Genomic DNA, 6,000 nt, shown 5'->3' on the forward strand with positions numbered 1-6,000 from the left:
TATACGTCTACTTGTCTATGTGGCTGTAGACGTAGACGTTATCAACAGGATCAGCCGGCCGTGAGCGGTGGATGATAAGACTAGTATATAGAATAAAGAATAACGCATTGCTACAAAATATCGGCCATGGTGTGATCAGGCAAGGTGACGCTACAAAAGATGTGCGATAACGTGTGCCTGGTCTTTGCTGGGTTCGTCTGCCAGAACGTCTGTCTGCTTGGCTGCTACTTGGTAAGAAGGCCTTCATTACGTTTTTTCCCTTCATTACTTTGCAAATTGCTTATGCATTTGTCACTTCAGCCGTAAGTTGACATTTGTCGCATTGTGCTGTTCGGCACAGTGAGCTTTTCGCGTTCTTCACTTCGCGCATGATGTTCGTGGATTGCTTCACATTATGTAAGAAACAACAATTTGGAATGCTGCGCAGCACGTTTGCGAGAAAAGCGTTTCTTGGCGCGAGAAAGTGAGTCGGCACACGCCGGTATACGTAGTCTGAATTCAATGCACCTGTGTGCAATTGTGTGAAAGCATGCAGTTATGCTTAGGAGAGTTATTGGTGGCTTGTGCAGATGGCTTGAAGCCATTGTTACGAGCGCAATTAGAGAGAACTTGCGAATTGAGAAGCATGTTTGTAAGCTGTGGCTACGACGTATTCCGAATAAAAGACTCCTGCCTCAGTAGCGCATGCATGGCACCGAAGGTTGCTTCCTATTTTTTTTTAGCTGCAACAATTGCACGTGGCGCTTTTCGCGAAAGGGCGACGTGAAGTGCGTAGGTGAAAATTTGTGCGAGGGTGGGAGAGAAGACATAACCAATACTTTTTTTTCAGGTCATGGAGACCATAGTCAAGTACTACGGGAGTTACTGCTGTGTTGCGAGGTGCCGTAACATCGGCAGGACAGGGAGAGAGCGTGGTTGGCTGACAACTGCAGTGAGCAGCCTTCATGCTTGCTATGCAGCCCGAAACTACCACTTAATAAGAAAGGTTAGGCTTCAAAGGACGAGCGTTGTTTTCCTCTTTAATGCTAATGCTGTCTTCTGCAGTTTTACTGTTCTGTGGGGTTTTTCATAATATCGCCTGTTTATTCCTTTTGTGAAATTTATTCTCAACATATGGCACCTGTATTGGCATGTCTTGCACTTTGCAGTGCAACCATCTTTCTGTGCTTGCGTTCATCGAACGTTGCGAGAAAAAAAAAGTGTGCATGTGCTTGCTGAGAATATGACTTGAAAATAAAATGTTTCGTCTCTTCCAACACTTGTCATGTTTATTTAAAATGTCTGCATAAACACACAGTGGCATCGTGTGCTTGCTGCTCTGGCGGCACAGTTTACACGAAGCCACTCGATGCATGAAAGCAACGCGTAAAAAAAAAAAAAAGTCTAAATATAGCCTCTGGGACGAGCACTCGTATAGAAGCAATCTTGGAGGCTGTGCAATTTTTCTAATCACCGGAAGATAGCCTTCGAGATTCGTTTTTATGCGGTGCTAATCTCTGAGTCTGTAGATTCCACACATCCGCTAGGTGCGCTGCGAACCAAAATCGACCGCAGGGGCCTATGGAAGTGTCCTCTCTTATCCTGGTATGTTACTCTATGGCCAAACTAACTTTATCACCACGGCCGAGCTGCTCATCGCTAACTGCGTCACAGCGCGCTGTGCGGCCAGCGTGCCTCAAAAGTACTATCGCGATGGAAAGAAACGCGAACAGCGGAGCGCGTGGCCGAAGCATAAGTGAAGGTATTCGCGACTCCAGCCATTCATGCGACACCTAGCGGCGAGCGCAGGAAACCTCGTTCGGAGGTCGGAGCGTCGGAGCAGACGCTCCGTCCGTAGCCTTCGCACTGCGAGCGGGTGCGCGCCACCATGAACGAAACTGCGCACAGCCGTGGAATTATGCTGCGTTTTGCAGTTTTGCGGCGTCGAAGAGCCACATGGATTGCGAATCTAATTATAAGCTGCGGCAACGGCAATTGTTATGTTCTCAACATCTTGCTCCGAGAAAGTTTTCTTTTTTTTTTTTCAGCCGAGGGTCGGTCTGTTGTTTGTGTGAAGAGAACGACCCTGTTGCTTGTACTATGTTTGCAGTAAACCGCTACAGCGAACTTCAGGAAGTTTGCGTTGCGGTTGCTACTGCCATCGTGATAACGTTCAGCGCATGCATGCTGCAACAAGCAGTTTCATGTGATAGCCGGCGTGGTAATGCAGTTTATTATGCAAATGTCGCCGCGGTACTCAAGCTTGCCTTCATTAACGCTGTTATATCGGATACATGCGGCGCACAACGTGCAACTACCAAGTATGGTACATCAGCGAAAATCGATCGTTACATCAGAGTTTCAGGTACTCCCGGGTAACGTCGGTAAATCGTTCTATGTAAGCACAACATGTACGCGCCAGCATGCAAAATAACTATGGGGTGGCATAGCGGTACGCCTTCCTTGCGACCTGGACACACTATCCGTGTAACTAGTGCAAATTAGTAGGTGCTCATTTGAAAATGCGTAATTATCAAAGCAATTGTATCCCTTATCAGTGTCTGAAGGAAATTGGCAGTTCAGAGGCGAACACAGTTCTGGCCACTTAAAGTGCAGGATACGTAAATTATGGAATAACATAAAAATTAATTAGATTCATAATGCAGTAGCTTACTTAACATTAATTTACACAGAAACATTTGTTTTATTTCATTAGTTTACACAGCAGCCATAAGCGACATGTTCGTAGACAGCGGGGAGTAATCAATCATGGCCAGGCCACGCAGCACAAGCCATACATGTACATGGTGTGCAGATGTGTTTTTATTGTAGTAAGCAGATCTTTCGGTTTCTTATTTATCGTATAGTTCTCTACGAGAGAAACAATGCGCCAACTACTGGAATAACTACAGCTAAGCGAAGCAACAGTCACGTTGCGCAAATCTTGAATGTAAAATAGATAACAGGAACGCAAAAGTAGCGAGAAAGGTTCGCCACAGATTCGTAGTGCATGCTCGCGATAAAGTGCAAAGCTTGATTTTAGGTTCGCTTGCTCTCTGGACTGAAAAGAGCGTGCAGAGTTTGCGCCTTCGCCGAACAAAAATGTGTTAAGGCAACAACAATGAGAAAGTGCGCGCAGGCTGCGCATTTATCCGCATGTACAGCGGCAACAGCTGATCGAGCAAGTCGGTGCGCTGCTGCGGGCTAGGTTAAACGTACAGCGGTGAGCACTGTTAGGGTGAACACGCGAGCGCGTGGCCGACGGCACTGTCAGCGCCCCGTTACGGTCATCACTGGAAACATTGCGCATGCGCATCACGCCTTCCGCGAAATAATTGTTCCACCGCGCGCATGACGTCATGAATGCACTTGTTCGTCGTCTGCTAGCCGCATTTTTGTTTTCTAAGCCCATGCATCCTGCATTTTAAGATTTCTTTAAACATCTGTGCTTGAACAGAACAAGACAAAAAAACTTGTATATCTATGGGGGCGTGTCTATTCGTTCCCTTCAAAGTTGTTGTGCATGCAACGCCGTATATAAAACAACCAAACATCTTTCGCAGCCGTTCATTCTGTCGCCAGATCGTATTATGGCTAGGGTTCCCGATGATGAACGGCGCTCAATTGTCGATCTTTCCCTGAAAGGTTATTCCCAGCGGTATATTGGCGCTTTAGTTAATAGGCCCCTGAAGACTGAACAGGATAATTCAAGCCTACAAGTATGAAGGTCGCATTCAGGATGCACCCCGCGCGCCCCGCCCTAAAGCTACCACAGACGATGAAGACGCCCTCATAGTTGCAGCTGCTGTTCGTAACCCTTTCTTGCCAGCCCCAGCAATACGCGAGGACTTGGATTTGGACGTTTCGGACACCACTGTTCGACGTCGCCTGCGTACTGCGGGCCTTCGCAGTCGCGTCGCAGCGCAGAAGCCACTACTAACGGCGGCAAACAAGGACGCACGACGGCAGTTCGCTGAGCTGCACGAAGCATGGACATCAGAAGAGTGGGGTCGCGTCATCTTTTCGGATGAGTCGACGTTTTCGACGCGACAAGACCAAAGATTGCGTGTTTGGAGACTACCAGGCACACGGTGAGGCAAACTTCCTGCTTTGAAAAGCAATTGTTTTAGTTAACGTCACAATGCCACGCAGGAACGACCCGGACAACGTGCAAGGTGTTTCTGCCAGTGGGAGATCGAGTGTGAACGTGTGGGGTGCTGTTTCAAGATATGGTTTAGGGCCCCTGCAACGTATACGTGGACACTTATCGTCGGAACAATACTGCAACATTTTGAACAGTGTGCTGTTGCCATATGCGAGCAGTTTATTCCCAGACGGTGATTACCTGTTCCAACAGGACCGGTCACCGATACACACGGCGCGGGCTGTCAAGGAGTTCCAGGCCGAGCAGCACATGCAGCTACTGGAATGGCCTCCGAAAGGAGCGGACCTGAATGTGATAGAAAACGTGTGGGGCCGTCTGAAAGCTTCTTTGGCAAGGAAGCCCCTTTATTCCGCGACTTCGGACCAGTTGTGGGCGCAAGTCAGCAACGAGTGGGAAAGGCTGAAAGCCGATCGGGAATATGTTCGATCACTTTACGACTCGTTACCGTCCAGAATAGCTGCAGTCGTTGCTGTAAGTGGTCACATGACTCGCTATTAGATTTGCTCATGTTTTTATATTTGTTCTCATGGTCTTGTTTAACTTGAATTGCAAAAGTGCAATTTTCTTGAATAAAAAGTTTAATAATTATCCCTCTTACACTCACTTTTTTCCTTCACGCGCCAATCTTCAATCCAGATGGACCTTGAAATGCAGAAGGTATCAGCTCAGCGAACAAAAAATGCGGCTAGCAGACGACGATCAAGCCTATCGATGACGTGATGCGCGCGGTGGAAAGAGTGTTTCGCAAAGCACATGCTGCGCATGTGCAATGTTTCCAACGATGGCTGTTACGCGGCGCTGATAGTGCCGTCGGCCACGCGCTCGCGTGTTCACCCTAACAGTGCTCACCGCTGTACCAAACTGAGCAGGTTGTAATATTTCGGCAATCCTGGCGAGGGCAGCGTGACGTATCCAACTTCGCCGGCCGCTTTCTCGCACGCTCGAAACACCGAACTATCTATCCGCGCCTTAACAGTGACTCAAAGCAGCAGAAACGTGCTTGTACTTTTCCGACCATCCAACAGTGCACGTGTACGACCAATGGGTTCAAGAATGCATTGGTGATTTTCATCAGAATCTCGCGCGGGTCCGCTGTCACGCCAGATGTTTGCACACACCGTACGACCACTTCAGCCTCATTACCCACTGTGCCTCTCTCAGATCGGCTAAAATGATTTGGTCGGCGTAAGCTACTCGCTTTCCTTCCACAAAACAGCGCAAACCGGCATCACACTGCACGAAAATCATCAAACTACTGTGTACTGTACATCAAACACAGCGGTTTCGGCGACGCGGGGACCTCCGTATAACCGCCATGTTGCACAGTGTAGCCAGACGCGGCCAATTTTCGCAGCTCCCCCTGCAGTTCATTTGAGTTGCGAATAGTGCGCGCCGTCCAGTCATCACCATTGACAGGCGCGCATGTCCGGTTTGATTGCGCTGTGCGATGATGCACCCCCTGTACGGAGATATTTTTGTTTCTATTCTTCTCTTTTATTTGAAAACGAGAAAAGGTGACGGCGCAGTAACGATGACTGAGCAAACTGTATTAACAGAAACAAAAATATCGCAGTATAGGGGGTGCATCATCGCACAGCGCAATCAAACCGGACATGCGCGCCTGTCAATTGTGATGACTTGACGGCGCGCACTATATCTTCAGGTATATGCTTCGGCCATGCGCTCCGCTGTTGGCGTTTCTTTCCATCGCGATAGTACCCCAGAAAGTAACGAAATTACTTTTCAGTAATGTCTGGCGTCAGAGAAAGCGGCACAAACTGCTCCTAGCAAGATGCACTAGAATATACGCACCACGGCCGAGTTAGTTCTCGCTAACTGCGACAAGGCGCCCTGTT

The 6,000-nt window shown here is 48.3% G+C and overlaps 1 protein-coding gene across 1 annotated transcript in view; it reads left to right on the plus strand.

The window, feature by feature from the left end:
- The window catches only part of LOC119458680 (uncharacterized), a 38,217-nt gene that overhangs the window by 24,944 nt on the left and 7,273 nt on the right, over positions 1 to 6,000 (plus strand). The window lies entirely within an intron of this gene.

This window comes from Dermacentor silvarum, chromosome 7, assembly GCF_013339745.2.
Source record: "Dermacentor silvarum isolate Dsil-2018 chromosome 7, BIME_Dsil_1.4, whole genome shotgun sequence".
Taxonomy (NCBI): Eukaryota; Metazoa; Arthropoda; class Arachnida; order Ixodida; family Ixodidae; genus Dermacentor; species Dermacentor silvarum.